This window comes from Cavia porcellus, unplaced genomic scaffold (assembly GCF_034190915.1).
Source record: "Cavia porcellus strain 051 isolate PalLab524CR breed Dunkin Hartley unplaced genomic scaffold, mCavPor4.1 scaffold_2, whole genome shotgun sequence".
NCBI classification, from domain to species: Eukaryota; Metazoa; Chordata; class Mammalia; order Rodentia; family Caviidae; genus Cavia; species Cavia porcellus.
In genome coordinates this window covers 84693074-84710894 of record NW_026947485.1, presented here as the reverse complement: position 1 = coordinate 84710894, position 17821 = coordinate 84693074, and the positions used below count along the sequence as shown (strand labels likewise).

General features: G+C 44.3%; 1 long non-coding RNA gene across 1 annotated transcript; it reads right to left on the bottom strand.

The window, feature by feature from the left end:
* Positions 1-6986: 6986 nt before the first annotated feature.
* LOC134472726 (uncharacterized) lies at positions 6987-14249 on the bottom strand. The gene is made up of 2 exons (XR_010042654.1): positions 14162-14249; positions 6987-7488 (listed from the first exon to the last, which is right to left on the bottom strand). It is a non-coding gene; the product is annotated as an uncharacterized LOC134472726 (long non-coding RNA).
* Positions 14250-17821: the final 3572 nt, after the last annotated feature.

The window sequence follows — 17821 nt, the reverse complement described above, 5'->3', positions numbered from 1 at the left end:
TGACAAGACTTAAACAAGTTCTCCTCTGCATTTTCAGAAAATAACTCCAGGAATAAATGGTTTCCCAGTGTTTGACACTGAGCTACAACTTTCCTTGGGGTCCTCATAGCTAAAATACACTACTAGTCATTCTTGTATCATATTCCTTGACAGCAGATGACTCATTTGTAAGACAGGAAACCCATAAGCTGTTTTTCTTCTCCAGCAGAACTCATGAAGGCACTTCTATCTAGGTCTGGACTAGAAGGCTCAATTTTGCTTTTGTTGGCCAAATGTGAAGGGATCATCAAAACGTTGTTTCTGCTTTTCCCTGATGGGGCATCTTTGGCACAAGGAGAAAAATAATCAGGATGCCTGTGACAAAAATCACACACTTATAGATTCAATAGTAAAGTACCAAATCAGAGCTCAATTTTTTTCCAAAAGGTCTTCTAGACCAACTACCCTAGGCTCTAACTCCTCTGGCTATTTCAGCAGTTCTCAGTTTAACTTAAATCCTACTTCCACACTTCTCTGAGTTAAAAGGGACACCTCCCAAAACAATAAATGAAGACTACATTTGCTAACACTGATAACAATCACATTCATTTTTCTTTTTCTTGCCCCCTCAGGCACAGGCTCAAAGCTTGTTTTAGTCAGCTTTCCTGTTGCTGGCACCAAATATCCAATACCCACAACTTAATGCATTTGGCTCATGGCTTCAGAGGGTTCAGTCCAATGCTGGTTGTTTCCAAAGCAGAAACATCATGGCAGAAGGGTATAGCCAAGCAAAGATATTCAGTTCATGGTATCTGGGAAACAGAGTACAGGAATACTGCCAGATAGGAAGGAGTGAGGAACCAGATATAGACCCCAAGGTCACAGCTCTATGAATCTAGACACATCCAGGAGCTTGCTGTACTAATCCCCTAGGCAACTCAAAATCCAATCAAGTTGACAAGCCACAGGGATATGTATACAAATCAGGATTGCCACCTAATTAGAAGCTATACTAGTCAGTAAAACCAGCTGGTCTACCCAAACAAAACCAGTTGGTTGACCCATTCTGGAGATGCAGAGGAGAACTTGTTTAAGTCTTATCAAAACTATCTGAGTTAACAAAAAAATTTTAACAAAATAAAAGTTTGCCAAATTCAAAACCTAGAAAATTCTTAATAAATTGATAATGATATTTAAAGTAGAAGATAAAACATCAACCCAAAGATGAAAATTCTGGTAACATGTATATTCAATCAACCTGTACACTATACCATAGGTTCTTTCTTTATAGTATGCTAAGCCAACCCAGGAGACAGCTATTTAAGTAATAGTTACAGAATAACAATATTTAAAAGTTAAACTTGATATATTTTTCTTTGGGCAAAGCACTCTGCAAACTCTTCTATCTAGACTATTTTTTTCTTTACAGTGGTACCTCAGTTCACAAACTTAATTCTTTCCACAATTCTGGTAGCAAATTGAATTGGACAAGAACTGAATCTAATTCAATAGATAAGTTCAATGTTGACCTTATGGGGAAATTGGATTTGGTTCTCATCCAATTCAGTTTGCGACCAAAAATTGTGGAGAGAATTAAGTTTGTGAACCGAGGTACCACTATAATTCTCACAATAACTCAGTGAAATCTATGTATTTTTTTCCTAGTATACAAGCAAAAATCTGAAGCCTGAAGAAAATAGGAGACTTACCTAAGACTACCTCGCAACTAATTGGTGAACCTGGGATAAATATTTTTTAGTTCAGAGCAGACATTCCCCACTGATATATCAAAGTGTGGCTTACAAGTTCCTCCTGGGACTACTGCATTTAGGAGAGTCTAAATTAAAATTCCAGTCTCATTTTCATGTAGCTAGTGACTATTATTTGCCTGCCATGTTTCAAGGACTATCTTGAGTGTCCTTCATTCATTATTGTTGAGTCCGTATTACTTTGAAGCTGCTATACCTCCATTTGATACACAGAGAAGTTAAATGCCCCATATCATCCTATGAGGAGTGACAAAGCGTGTACTCAGCCCCTGACTGTGTCTGGCTACAAATTCACACCTTCACCTGCAAGCTTCCTACCAGCAAATCCAGGCTCACTATTTACACTTTTAGAAAAGCTTGAGATAAGTGGAACTATCAGAACACGCTTAGAATCACAATAAATCTCCTTCCACAAATTTCCAAGAGTTTGTCATCTCTTGTTCTCCCCAAATTCTGAAAACCAGGCAGCTGTCCCCAAGCAGTAAGTATTGGCTCAATATGTATAGCATCATGCTGCAACATTTCCAGAAAACATTGGTTGTAACATTCCTCAAGCTATAAAGATCCTCACTAGCAGCATCATGGAACATAGAGGTTTTATGTGAGACTGGGCCTCCCTCCAGCTCTTCCAAGAGCTCCTCCTTGGACTCCTTTAAGTGTGGATCCTTAGCCTTTACAGCAGGTTTAGGGGAGCCCAGCAGGAAGCAATAATATGAGGTGACAGTTGCCTTAGCAACTAACAGATGAGTGCCCAGCCCTCTCCCTAGCTTCCCCCTTCCCCACAGCCAATGCACTCTGGGTGTGAAAATCTTTCCAATTCCCCACCTTAATGGTGCAGAGTAACTCAGAATCCAGGCTTGGGGCCCAAAGGGTTGCCTTGTAAAGATTTTGGATAGTTCTCCAAGAATTTCTCCTCCTCTGCAAGGCTGGCTTCACTTGCCTGGTGGAGAAGTATCTGCAGCTCTCACCTCAGCATTTCTAAAGCTTTCATCCACAGGACTTTGAGATAAAATTGACCCACCCCACTTTTCATCTTGTGCATTTGTTATTATCAAATATCTGAGTGGAATAAATGAATGCATTTATTTCCCTTGAACAGACAGAATCTTGAAGAAATTGAACCACAAGAGCTGCTGACTGAAGGGAATGAATCTAGTTTTTAAGAAAATGGGAATGAGCCATTCCCGTCCCCCAGGTTCTCATGCCCACCTGAAAAGATGATATCTTCACTGTTACCATGCCAGAAAGAAGATGTTTCTTCTTCCCCCAGAAAGCAGAGACATATTTTCTGATGTGACCTGGCAGACAAAATGCCAAATTGTGAATTTGTTTTCCTTAGAATATCTTTAAAATATCTGGGATTTGTCTCCAAATTCTGTGTATTCAGCAATTTCCACAATAAGCTCATTTATTTTCATGCTGGCTAGGACTCTAGGTTGATTCTCCAGCCCCATTCCTATCTCTCTTGAAAACTTTCAGAGCAAGGAACCTGATATCTAGAAGAGTAAATTGGAAGACAAGAATGGAAAGCCTGACCACTGAAGAGAGCTCACTGTGGATGCCTGTCCAAACCAACCTCAGAGAGCATATCTCAGTGGTTTTGTCTCCATTTCTTTTCCTGTATCTCCTCAGACAGAGCAAACCCCTAGAGCCTTTGGAGAAGGAGCTGCGGGATGCTTATATCATCAGCACTGCTTCACAACTGTTCCTGGAAGAAAAGCCAACATGGTATAGGATGGAACTGACATTCTATAGTCAGGGTAAGGGGAATTTGCCACCAAGGACAATAAGAACAGAGCACATCAAGGCTCCTGAGTATACACACAACCTTCAAAACTATGAAAATACTAAGTCACATCCACAGTGCAGTGATTGTGGAGAACAGGGGAAGCTGAGGAGAGGGGAGGGCACTCATCTGTAAGTTGCAAAGATTCTGTTAAGCTGAACCATACAGACCAAATGGAATCGTTCCCTGTATTCCCTTTTCTAAACTCAAAATCACCACCCCAGAACAATGGGCTGCCTTATACAGAGTATGAGAATTTATTCAGCCGCTCAGCCCATCTTTCCATCTGTCCTCACATTAAAGAACTCAAACAGCCTGAAACCGCTGGTCTGTCAAAGGAGGGGTTGCTACATCTGGCCAAGGTTCTGGAGCTGTCCCTGGTGCTGCCAGGAAGCTTTCCTATCAATCTAGGCCTGGCTTCTGCCCACATCCACCCTGAATCATTGCTCTTCTGCTTTTACAATCCCCATTTCTGTCTCTACAACCATACTCATTTCAACTCCGCATGTTCTGCAATGTTGCTTGACCTCAGTGGACTGAACTCCACCTGCTGGACTGAAATACTCTGCCCAAGAGCCAGCCTGCTACTACCTCAGATCCCAGAACATGCACTCCATCCTGAGAAGAATGTAAGTAGACGAGGAATGGCAGCACACTTGACCTTTAGAAAGACCATCCATAGTATCCTCAGTGCAAGGATTGGGAGAGGAAGCTGAGTAATGGCTGATAAATTAACTCAAGCAAAATATAAAGTGTCACTGAAAACTATGATGAATACTGACATTTTTAAAACATTATTACAGTAAAAGACACATTGCCATCAATCCCTGCGAAAATTCTCCTTCTCACTCCACACTCATAGCACATCATTCGTGTCACCTTCTTGCACAGTTGTGAACTCCTCTTTCATGGGTGTAATTATGAAGTGTGATAAGAAAACATGGTGAGTGCTACTGTCAAGCAGCATCCAATTAAAAGGCAGGCTCAGAGAAAAGCACTGCACTCTGGCTTCATCACCTTACTTACCAGGTCTGGCACCATGTAACTTCTGGTTCTTCCCCAAAATCAAAATGATCAGGAAAGATAAATATTTTCAATCAAGTCAGGGCTTGAAGGCAGCCATGACAGTGCAACTAAAGACACTTACAAAAGAGGACTTCTAGACCTGCTTCAGAAAGTTGTGGGAACAGAAGGATAGGATAGGCATGTTCAAAATGAGGGGAATATTCGGATAGGGATTATGGCAATGCATCTTTTACTGTAAGATTTTTTTAAATGTAAACCTTCACCATAGTTTCAATCATTCCAATAGAATAGACTAGATAAAATTAGTGACAATATCCAGAGAGCAAACAGTAGTTCCAAGAAATGTTTAGGCTCTGGAACAAGCAAAATATGGTAAGAAAGATGTAGAGTATACATAGGTTAAAAAAAGAAGCAAATGTCAGAGATAACCCTAACATTTCTGCCCAAGCAAAGGCAGTGTGCTCTGCCAAATATTGAGTTGGAAATGCCAGATGACAAGAAAATTTGAAGAGAAAATGTGTCAAATTCAATTTTGTATGTTCAAAGTTTGGATAATGTGTACAAAATCCATTTGGAGATGCTAAGTGGACACCTGAATATAGATCTGGGTCTCTAGAGATACATCTACATTCAGTACAGAGACTTTGGAGTCATCAGACACAGGAGAGGATCAAATGCACATGGATAAATGGGAGCTCCCCAAGCCAGACCTAAGAACCCCACAAACCCAGTACTTGATACATGAGGTAAGTCTGCCTTGTGATTAATGGGACTGGGAGACAGGAGATACAAGCAGGAGACTGTGCATCAGCAAAAGCCAAATGAAAGTAATATGGTGGTTGATGGTGCCACATACCTCCAAGATCACATAGAAGCATATCTGAAAATTGTCCACAGGATTTAACGACAAAAGGACCTTTGGCAGCTTTACCCTGTCCCTGAGGGGAGTGGGCGAAAGAAGCCAGTTCGGAGTGGATGAGGAAAGACTAGGAGATGAAGAATTGGAGCATAAACAGATTCAAGTCTGTCAGCAGTTTAGCTGTGAAGAGGAAGGAAGAGCCTGAGGAGTGGGCCGAGGACACTGAGGAGAGTTTTATTTTTGTTGTGAGGATGGAAATACTTCAATGTGTTTAAATGCTAAGTGCACTGAGCCAGTTGAGAAGGAGATGCTAAGGATGAGAAAGGCGGTAACTGGTAGATAGAGATGTCTGAGGAAGCGGGAATGGAGCTGGAATCCAGGATGAGCTTCTTTGGCCTTCAGAGAGAAGTGCAGGGGTCAGAATGATGCCGGCCTGTGAGGGGCTGAAGGAGTGGTAAGCAGTTAGCGAGTCTGCCCAGCCTGCATCAGATGCCACAATACCACTTCTCCCTCAGCCACTTTATTATCCAAAAAAAGAAATTTGTTCTATCAGGAAAACTGGTGTTAGAGCCGTTGGAGCCGTTGGAGCTGAATACACATTCAGAGCTGTGGCGTGGCCTGGGCTGGCTGAACTGAGAATGAGGAGATACCTCAGGAGGCAAGATAAGCCACAGCTGAGGCCACATGGAGACTTTCTGGGTGGTTTTCCTTAATTAGCATTGTCTGTTGCTCTGAGAGATCCTTGGACCCCTCCTAAGATCCTCCTCAGGTTTCCTGTGTTTTCCACTCAACTCGTTGCTTGTTCTGATTAAATAGGGCTGCCCAGCGTCAGTCGGTCAGCTAGCTAGCAGAGTTACAAACTCTACAGAGGATTTTTCTTGGAGCCCTAAAGATCATGCCACATGTCTCATTCCTTTGAGCCTTCGCTGTGTACCCACTTGGGGGGATCTAGGCACAGACCCCAACAAACTGGAACATGTTGGTGGATGTCAGGAGGAGGCAAATCTTTACTCAACAGGAGAACTTGTCTACAGCCAGAGCTGCCCAACAGCAGAATAACAGCTATACCAAGCCTTGCCCGAGCCAGAAGCACAAAGCCACAGCCTTCCCAGCCATCATCAATGAATCTCACAGTGGAAAGAAGCTTGGGCTAAAGGTGTCTAAAGATCCTATCAACTCCTCTGCTTTCAAGGTAGTCCCTAGCCCTTCCGCAGGGATCCTTAAACTGACTACTCTTTTATGAGGCGCTTTGGGTGTTCTTAGACCAGCAGGGCTAAAGCTGCTACCCACACCTTAGAAGGTATTCAGGAGAAAAGCAAGATCCTAAGAAGCAACTGCATGTCTTATTGTTTCACTGTTGGAACTTGCGTTCTGGGGTCTTACTTTGCCCCCAAGAGTTCTCTGTGGAAATAAGAGCTTGCACAGAGGGTTTCCCAGTCTACGGGACATCAGTCAAGCCCTTGGGGCACAGCTTCCTATGAAGGAGCAGGTCATTGTTATGGTTGAAACCTGGGCTCTGGGATCACACTGCCAGGACTAGGACACAGCTCCATCAAGGTCCACTGAGTTGGCCACTGAGGAGTTATTTAATCCTTCTGCACCTGTGGTAGAAAATCAAATATCAAATTCTTATACACAGCTCCAGTACATAATAAGTGCTCAGCGAATACTCAGTAAATACACAAATGAAGCTACAATGCCAGGAGCTGGGGACAGCATGCAGACACAATTAGTGACTAAAGAAATGGCACTTAACATCAGTAGTCTCTATCAGAATGTGTAATTCGAGATTTTTCCCAGATCGGGTAGATCTTCCAGTGTGATGATTCTTAGCTGACAAGAACAGGGAGGTATTCCTATTTCCAGTGGGAAAAAAATGCTCTGGATTGTGAAGGGTGATCAAGAAGAGATTCAGATTCTTCTTCATCACGCTCCCGAGCAGGGGTGGCAACTCTTTAGAGTCTTCGGTGAACACACGGAGCCTGCTGCAGCATACCTGCCACGTGTTCACCACCACTGCTCCAGGGAGACACTTCCAGCTCAGCTGGGGATGCTGTACTGATGTCCACCTGCAACACATTGGTAATTGATTATCAGTACCCACTGTGTAGAAAGCCTAATTGCATGTTATAGGTAATCTTTACAAAAACCCAGTAGGGCAAGGGTTAATCATGTGTTAGAGATAGAAAAATCTTAGTTTTGGGACATTTTTGTAGCTTGTCCAAAATTACATAGCTTGTCATTAGTAGGATCATGATTTGGTCTTGAATTTATCTCACCACTAAGCCAGATTCTTGCTACTATCAAGATATTTGCTACTGGTTCCCACTTCTTCTCCATTAAGGAATCTACTAGAAGCCACACTTCTTACACTCTGGATGATAGTGTTGTTTCCCTGTATTGCCCAGCCCAGTCATATAAGCAGGGTTTAGTAACTGCTTAAAAACCTGGTAAGTAAGTAGGCAGTAGGAGCTTGATATATTGTAGCCTATCAACCATTGTTCCTATGTCCCTAACTTTAAAGTCTGCTAAAATATTTACATCCCCAAGTCCCTTCATGTCTATCCCTAAGAAGCCCTGAACATCTCAGACACCTAGGTGAGAAGCATATACCTTAGCCTCATGGACATCTACACATCCCATACTATGCAGTAAGAGCACCAGAAATTTACCCAATATTTGGTACAATTGGAACCCAGGAATGCAGAGTGAAGACAAAGCCTCCGTTGCGACTAAATCAAAACAATTCTGCTCGTTTGGCTGCAGCCTAAAGGCTCTTGGTCACCAAGACTTCCTTTCTCCACCCTTCTAATCCTCCCACAGGATGCCTTCCAGCCTGGCCCCAACAAATATCCACTTTCTCCTCTCTGTGCTGTGATTTTATAGCACTTCCTCCATTTCATCAGTTTCTGCTTATACATCAAGACCACCTCCGAGGAGCCTTCCCTGGCGGCTCTAACTCTGTAATCTTTGTCTTCCTTTCTAACCCAAAACATAGCTGAGACATAAAAATCTGTAACCTCTCATTGGTCACTGATGCTGAGCACCTGCGTTTCAAGCATCTCCAAGTAGACTGACCAGTTCTGCAAGCAAGAGTGATGCCTTTTGTTCCTCTCTTTCCTGCTTCTGCGCCTGCGTCATTACTCAGCAAGCCCACAGACGCAGGACTTCCACAAACCCAGTGTCTCACGCTTTGAAAGGAAGACTGCTGCGTCTTGTGGGGATGCAAGTGCCCTTTTCAGCAAACCCAAGAGCCATCCTCATCCCATTGGTTTTCCTAAATTATCTCTAACCAGATTACCCTCCTCCCGCAGAACACAGAATCCTCCAAGGAGCCCCGGATGGACGCTGAGCCCAGGTCCTCAGCTAATTGCTCTCATCCTCTTCCGATATAAGTAAGGAATTATCCCTCCAGAGCAGTAGAGTCTTGGAGAGATATTAGTGGTGAGTCACGCAGGGGTGGGGGTGGGGAAGAGGAGAGGAATGGAGAGAGGAGAGAGCACACACACGCTAGTTATGGAGCCACCGAATGAGGCACATTAGCCAATTCAGCCAATTATACCGCTGAAACAATTAAATAACCTCACAATGGTAGGAGGAAGTGTAAACAGAGCCCACAACACCACCCGCTGGGCCAAGAAAAAAAAAAAAAAAAAAACAAGTTTGGTCATTGTGGTGGAAAATCATTCCTCTCATCAGCCCGACATCCTTTCTCCTCATCTGATGACTGAATTCCTCCTTGTAAGAAACCTATTCCATGCACTGGGCATAGTGGTGGACATAATGCCAGGAATAGTTCTATGTGACATCCCTCAACCCTAGAGGTTAATTCCAGGATGGGCACATCACTGCAACACAGCTGATTAACATCTTGCCTGAGAACGCAAATATACATACTGAAAGAAATCAGTTCCTCTTCCTCTTGCATTATGAACTTGAAGATCTTGGCTTGGGCCTGCCAAGGCCCATCTGTCTTTCCAAATAAAAATGTCTACCTGAGAATGAAGGCAGCCTGCCAAGGAGGACACAGTCAAGAAACAGAGAAAAAGTAAACCTTCAGATACACCATTTGACTTCTGGATCCAGCCATGCCTGAAGCCTAATGACTTACCACATACAAAAGACAAAAACCTCTCTCCCATTACAGATGGGTTTCCAATGTTTTGTTTTGTGAAATAAAGACTTCAATGCAACCACTGGGACTGGGAACTGACATTCAGTGGGAACAAGATCATAGGGAGAAATCTGTTTAACACAATTATCACTTTTATCGAAGCATTAATGTTATGGGTTAAGAACTAGTGGTCAGCTTAACACCAGCTGGATTACATCAGCATGGCATTGAGTGAAGATGCGGAGGAAAGTTGCCATGATAAATAGATGGAGAAGAAGGGAGGTGTTGAGGGTTGAGGTGTTAAGGAGGCATTGTGGGTTCTCCTACAAGTTGCTGTCTGAGCTGTTGGTTCCCCTGGAGAAGCTTTAGTCCTCACATTGAGCATTGCTTCCTGGCTGCGGAGGGGAAGACATGTGCTGCTTGGTCTCCAGGATGAACTTGTCCCGCTGCTTCCTAGCATGTACCCAACTGTGCTTGTCATCAGAGGAGCTCAGGGCCTCTGTGTTGCTGAGGACGGCTGTGGTGCCTTTCAGGAAAGCCCTGGTCTTTGTTTTGAGTGTGACTTCTTGGCCTCAATGTAGAACCCTCATCCCACTAGCACAGCTCCTTTATACTGCTGGCATAGACTTTCTGGCTTCCACCACTGACCTTTGGGTCTTCCCGGCATGGATCTGTAAAAGAGACGGGCGTGAGTCCTTCTTGTGGGCCCTGGACCTCCAGCTGGACTCTGGGAGGCATTGTCCTGAGCTCTGGTTTTTTATCTGGACTCATGTGAACATTGCTGTGGGGTTTAGGCTCTTGCCTAAATAATCTATGTCTTTGGTGTTGTGGATAGATTTCCTGCATTTTCCTGTGTTAACTCTGGGTGACCATTATAAAAATAATATTATAAACTCCATGTCTTGATCCTAATTGTTCTCTGTGTACAACCCCTGACTACAACAATTGATTTTGTGGAACTTTCAGACCTCTGCATAGATGAATCAACCTAACCTATCAAATTATACTTAAGCAAGAGAGAGAGTACCATAAGTACATCACTCACAGAGGAACACTAGAAAAGAAACTCTGTCTTACTCTAAAATCTAATGAAGATTTCAACATGGCTGAAAGTGATCCTAATTCTGCAAACTTCTATTCACTCCAAACTTGAACTCAAATATTTCCTGAAAGCACCTCACTTAATCTCTGAATCAGCTTTGTAAACCCCTACTCAGGACTCAGATTGTCACAATGAGAATTCCCACAACAGCCTCCCAAAACAGAGAGGTGGGGGACAGAGCCACAGGTACCACAGAGTCCCTCTCCTCATGGCCTCCTGATACAATTCTCTCCTCTCATGTCCCAGGCCGAGAGCTAATAAGGCATCCACCATTCTCTGGGGAGCACTTGTGCACTGCACTCTGCTGCGGTGCTCTGGGTGGACCTGGCATCGCTGCAGAGCTGTCCTGTGCATACTCCCCATTAGATCCCAGAGGGGTACCATTCATTTCCTGGTGTCCAGTACCACGTGGTAGGGGAATACCAATTTGGGAGCTTTGGCAGAGTCAGCAGATCTGAGAAGGACAGGCCACTTTCCTGGGAGCTGAGCCTCAAAGGCTGGCTTGGAACAGTGCATTCTGTTTCAGAACCACAGACTGAAACCAAGCTAGGGATTCTCAGCCCTGGCTGCCTGTTAGAATCATCAGGATTTTGGTGCCTAAGTCTCACCTATACAACAAGAAAGAAAGAAAAGGAAAGAAAGAGAGAGAGAAAGAAAGAGAGAGAGAGAGAGAGAAAGAAAGAAAGAAAGAAAGAAAGAAAGAAAGAAAGAAAGAAAGAAAGAAAGAAAGAAAGAATTAAATCACTCCAGGCAGGAATGAGAATCACTGAGCCAAGAGCACCCCATTCTTCTATGCAATTCTTCTCACTCCAAAGACCTCAGTGCAAGTTGCCCAGAGGAACTAGATATGACATCTGGGTTCCCCTTTCACAATCCCTTCTCTGCTCCTAGTGATATGGGAGACAAGGCATGGCAAAGCTGGTTGGAGAAATGAGCAGGACCTGTCAACTACAAGACCCCAGGACATCAGCAAATAATTCTCAGGACCTCATAGGTGGAATTTCTTGCAGTTTCCCACAGGATGTAGCTAGCATGAAAGAACTGAGACGCCATGGGGAGCACACTATCGTGACTTCCTACGAGACCCCAAGCTGCATTTCCCAGAGGAAGCGTGCACTTTTATTTTTGCTTTTATCTTCTTTTTCTCTTCTCCTGCCCACGTTCACACAACAGAGCTGGTTTTCCCCATAATCAATCACTGCTCACTTTTCACATACACTTTTGATGCTGTTTTGGGTTTGTCTCATCCAATTCTTTGTTCAAGGCAAGAAGGACCTGGAATAATTTTGATTGGAGAGAGAGCCATTTCTAAAGAAATTACCTAACACTCCTAGGCACCCAAGTTTCCAACTCTCATTAAGCAAGTTGTCAGCAAAAGTGAAGAGCCCCAGATATTGAATACAAAAGCAGCAGGGAAAAGAAAATGGAACCCAGCTGGGTAGGGACTTTCCACACCCCTCATTGGGACAGTGATTGCTGAGTGGGCCTTGTAGAGGGTCACCTGTGGGGTAAAGTGCTGAGAGGAAAGCAGCTGGCACACAGCCCTCTGCCCACCTGTGGCAGACGGATGGTGGTAGCCCACATCCCATTTCTTCCCTATCTCAGTGGCCTATCTCAGTCGGTGTTGAAACTGCAGAGACACACTGACCTGGAGGACCACGGTGCTGGGCAAGAAGAGAGAAGCAGGCAGCACAGGGACAGCAGGGACAGCCACAAAGGTGGACATGGCCCCATCTCCTGGTGTCTTTCAAGCCTTGCTCTCGCCTGCTGTGAAGCCCAGAGTGGTCCCTGCCTGGGGCCATGAAGACCCTCAGTGGCCTGTGAGGGTTTCTGCAGATGGGTACATGAGTAAACTTGGAAAACTCACCTCTCCTGACCAAGTTTACACCTGATCCTCCTGCCGTTCTCACAGTGGGAACCATGTAGCCCAGTAAAGAGGGAATCTGGCTCCAGAATGTAGATCAGATGAGACCTTGGACAAGCTTCTCATGTGCCCCGTGACTTGGTTTTCTCATCCACAAAATGGAGTCAATACAGGTCACAATCTCCAAATTGTGATAGAATGTAAACTCTTTAATAGATTCCAGCCACATTCCTATTTATTTATTTTGAGACAGGGTCTTGCCATGTCATTCAAGGTGGCCTTAAACTCACTGTGTAGCCCAAGCTGGCCTTGAACTCACAGTGATATACTCCTGCCTCAGCCTCCCAAGTGCTGGGATTACAGGTATGTGCCACTCCACCTGTCCAAATTTTCTACTTTAATTCTCTCTAGAATCAAGCTTCCTTGACTCCCAGTCCCAGGAAGGAGAGCTGCCATGGCTTTCCTGTGAGCGTGTGGCAGAATTTGTGGTACTATTTGACTCTGGGAATCTCAATCTCGTGGTGTCCACAGCAGAGCTGTTTAAGTCAAGAACCTTGAAAGCCTGCCTCATATCTGGGGAAAGCAGCCATGGAGAAGAAGAAATTCAAATGAGAAATTCCCAGGGAGGGCCTAAGTGCTGAGCGTCAAAGGGCTGATCACAGGCAACATCAGCCCTGGCCGGACGGACTTGACAGAGGAGCTGGGAATTGAATCCCATGCTGTGTGATGCCAGGCCCAGGAAACCAAGTACAGCCTCCCTCACCACACCCCTTGCTACTCCTCCCTGGAGGAATGTACCAAGCTGGAGTAGAAATTGCTCCTGAAGACAGCGTTTTCCACTGACTGAAGATTTCTGATGTCACATTTCTCCTGAAGATCCTAGTCATAGATGAGCTGGTCTGAGTAGCCATTCTGCACACAGAGTGCAGGAGACTCAGCCAGGTCTGGGCACCTGCCCCAGGACTACCCACAGGTGATCGGCATAGCTGTCAGTCTCCATCTCTGTACTGAGGCCCGGAGCACTACCATGCTTCAGGAAGCTGATGGTACCTGGGTACTAACGATAATCCACCAGCCCCTCTAAACCAGGGGGAATGGGGCTTCAGGAAACAACCCTGCTTACTCTCAGTTCTGAGCCGTGTTCCTTTCATTTCTCGGAGTCTCTCACAGTGGCCCCTCTTATTTCCTCACCCTGCTCTGGATCTCCCCACCTCTGCATGGTGGCTCTGGGGTTCACTCCCCAAATGAGCTGCTTGTGCCAAATCCTCTCTCAAGCTCTACTTTTACAGGAAACCAAGCTGAGCCAAGCAGGAAGCAGACCCTGATTTCCATGTGGGCAGTCGGTCCCTCTGAGAAGACATCCCTTACTGCTCTGTGGCTGCTCCTCCTGCTGCAGTTTACAGCATTAGTCCCTGCCTCTCTCCTGGGTTGTTTTGCATCACATTTACTTCTGCTTTCTGTTAAGCAACACCATTTGGTGTTGCTCAATAAGTTTCTGCTCCTGAAAATAAGTCAGTAATAGGTTATGATATTTTTTCTAACAAGCATCTTTACGGCGTTTGGCAGCTATGCCATTAGATGTAGGGAAGGGAAGTCAGTGAGTCCCAGCCCAGACCCCTGCTGGCCCAGTTCACTGATTCTTTGGGTAAAAGCACAACCCACCTGGCACTTGCATGGATGAATCTTCATGAATAAATACATTGGCCAGTTTCCTGCTGAGTGAGCTGAGTGCCAGTGAGCAGGAGCAGGCTGGTATCCTGACCACTGTGACACTCAGCTCCTTTATAAACAGCAACGCCCACACCCAGGCTGCTGAGGCAGTAAAGATTAGGAAGTGGTTCCTAGGAGGGATCTGTGAGAACATCATGGGATTCTTGGGACTTTCTGTTGACTGACCCCAGCCCTGTTTCAGTAAACACCATCCTCCTTTGAAGACAAGCATGAGATGAACTCAGAAGGAGCCACATGGAAATCCAAACTAAACCCTGCCCCCTCCATATTCTATGGGTTCAGTCACCATACAGTGTCCAAGGGCAGGATCATTGACCAGGACACTTTTGTTTCCCAGGAGAAGGAAAGAGAAGAACATGATTGCTCTGAGGACACTGATTCCACAAGGTAGTCCAGGAACTCAGAACATAAAACTGGTCCATTTTCTTTACTCCCACTGATTTGGGAACAAGGTGGTTGAATCCAAAAGGGATTGAAGGGGTAAGGAAGGACCCTTCCCAGTAACAGGGCTCTCCAACTCTGCTATACTGGGGAAGGAAGTTAGAAAGGGGAAGGGAAAAAGAGAATGAAGGAAGAGGGGAAGACAGCTAGAGGAGATGGTGAGACAAAAGACGCCCAAAGAGTAGAATCCATTCTAAGCATAGGCTAATCAGAAGTTCCAATACCGGCCCCTCCCTTCAGCACACACATACCAAGCATCCGCTCTTTGCCAGCCACTAATCCTGCTGCTGGGAAGTTGAGGCAGATGTGCTGCACAGCCTCAAGAGTTTCCCGCTAAGCAAAAAGAATCTGAAACACTCATGGCAGCAAGATTAGGGGAGCAAGGTTTCCTGAACAGAATCATTAGAGATACAAAACCTACAAGGAAGGAGAAAAATGTCATCTAGCCATGGAGACAAGAGTCTGCAAAGCAAGGCCTAAGCAGAAAAGGAGAAAGGATTAGGCATCTGCTGGGAAAAAAAGGGATTGAAGGAGAGGAATTTGCCAGGAGGAAGAAACTGCATATGTGAGAGACTCAAGGCTCCAGAATGTGGCCTCTTGGAAGGAGCTAAGACAAGAACCTGCAAGTCTCTGCAGACTACCTCACAGGACCTGGGAACTCCAGCCAGAGGCATGCATGGGGCCTGTTTAAACCCAGGCCCCTCCTGTGACTCCCACCTTCTCCGCAGATGACCTCATGGGATTGGGGAACTCCAGCCAGAGGTGCACATGAGACCGGGCCAAACCAGGTCCCTCCTATGTCCCACAGTCCTGGCCATCCACCTCAGGACCTAGGAACTCCAACCTGTGACACGCACCCCGCAGTCCCATTGCTGCCACTGGGGACCCCCCCCCCCACTTCGTGGACCTAGCATTGCTGTTGATCTTCGGCTGCCACACCTCCACCCAGAACCTTGGACTACAATGGATTAACCATGCAGTTTTGAGGAGAGACTCAGTAAGAAGAACTCAGCAGGCATCCATCAGTGGGGTGAGTTTGCCCCTAAAATGAGAATAGAATTTGCCACCTTCAGTGAGTAACAGGAGCAATAGCAAAGCCCCCTCCAGAAGTAGGCCATAGGCGAGCTTGGCAAGTGGGTGGGTGGGTCCCTCCTCCACACAGAGAATATCAGGTAGCTTGACCAGGGTGCCAACAAGACCTCCCAACCTGGAGAAAATTAAGGGAGCCTGTGGGAACCCAGACAAACACTATAAACAGGGAGATCTGGTGACTCTGAACAACCTGAAGACATAATAACAACAGGAACTAGAGGTTGATTTCCATCAGTACTCCCAGGTTTATAAGCCTAGTAAGAACATAGGACTCACCCAACAAGCCCTGCAGGGAAAATTCAGGTGAGTGGGCCACCTCTTTATTGTGGGACCAAGCAATTGAGCAAACATCAACCTCACAGTAGGACTCCAAGATACACATTATCAACAGTTGACACCAGTGGAAATGAAGGACCAAATGTTAACCCAAAAGGGGAAAATGGCAAAACAAAAAAGCAAAATGCAATCTCAGACATCTAGTCCACCAGGAGCAAGTACAGGAGACATTGAAATAGAGGACTTCAAAAGGAACACACCAGAAATCTCTGAAAAGATAGCAAGTGAAATAAAAAAATAACTCCATGAGGCTATAGCAGAAATTAGAAGCAATCTCTCATGTAAAAACAGAAATAACAACCTTAGTAAAAGAGTTGCTCAGCACAGCTAGAGAAGAATTAGATAAAAAAAAAGTACAGGAGCATGGGAAACTGATTGAAACCTTGAATAAACAATATAGAAAACAACCACAATTCATGAAACAAATTCAAAGAGACATCCAAGAAACAAAAAAGTCTTTTGAAAGCTAGCAAAACCATTTAAATGAAGCTGAGGATAGAATTTCAGACCTTGAAGACAGGATCACAATTAGTGATCATGAAGGAAAGAACTTTTAAAAATAACAACATGAAATGACAATTCAGCAGTTTGAAGATGATGCCAAGAGAAACAATACAAGCTAATAGGCATCAGTGAAGATGCAGGAGTCAACACAAATGACATAACTAAAATATTCACAGAAGTAATAGCAGAACATTTCCCAACATGGGGAAAAATCTGATATGCAGATAAGTGAGGCAAACAGAATGTCAAACAATCACAACTAACATAAATCTATACCCAGACATATAATAATTAAGATCCCAGACATGCAGCATAAAAACAGAATACTAAAAGCTGTTAGAGAAAAGACACAACTCACCTATCAAGGAAAGCCCATTAGAATCACTGGCAGACTTCTCAGCACAAATCTTCAAGTCAAGATGAGCTTGGAGGGAGGTATTTCAAGCCCTGAAAGAAAACAACTTTCAACCCAGACTGATGTACCCAGAAAAACTTTCATTCAGATTTAATGGAGACACAAAACACTTCCATGACAAAGAACAACTGAAGAAATTCATGTCCACCAAACCAACCCTAGAAAGACTATTGAAAGACATGCTAGATAGAGATAAAAATGGCCACAATCCCCAGAACAACAACAGAAAGAAACCACCAGGTAGGACAAGCAATTAAAGAGGAAAAGCAGAAAGTAAACAACTAGAACATAACATGGCAAAGTCAAGCCAGTACATATCAATTATATCCATAAATGTAAATGGCCTCAATTCACCTATCAAAAGAAATAGGTTGACAGAATGGATCAAGAAACATGATCCCACAATATGCTGTATACAAGAAACACATCTGACCCAAAAGGAAACTCATAGATTAAAAGTCAAAGGATAGAAAACAGTATTCCATGCTACAGGAACCCAGAAAAAAGCAGGGGTAACTATGCTATTTGTAGACAATGTGAACTCCAAACCTAAAATGATTAAAAGAGATAAAGAAGGTCACTACATACTTGTTAATGGAAAAATTCAAGAGGAAGAACTAGCAATTATAAATATATATGCACCAAATACAGGAGCACCCAACTATATAAGACAAATACAAATGGACATGGAAAACCAAATACACAAGAACACAATTATAACAGGGGACTTAAGTATCCCATTGTCAGAAAGAGGTAGATCAACTAGACAAAAAGTCAGCAAAAAAATAATAGAATTGAATCAT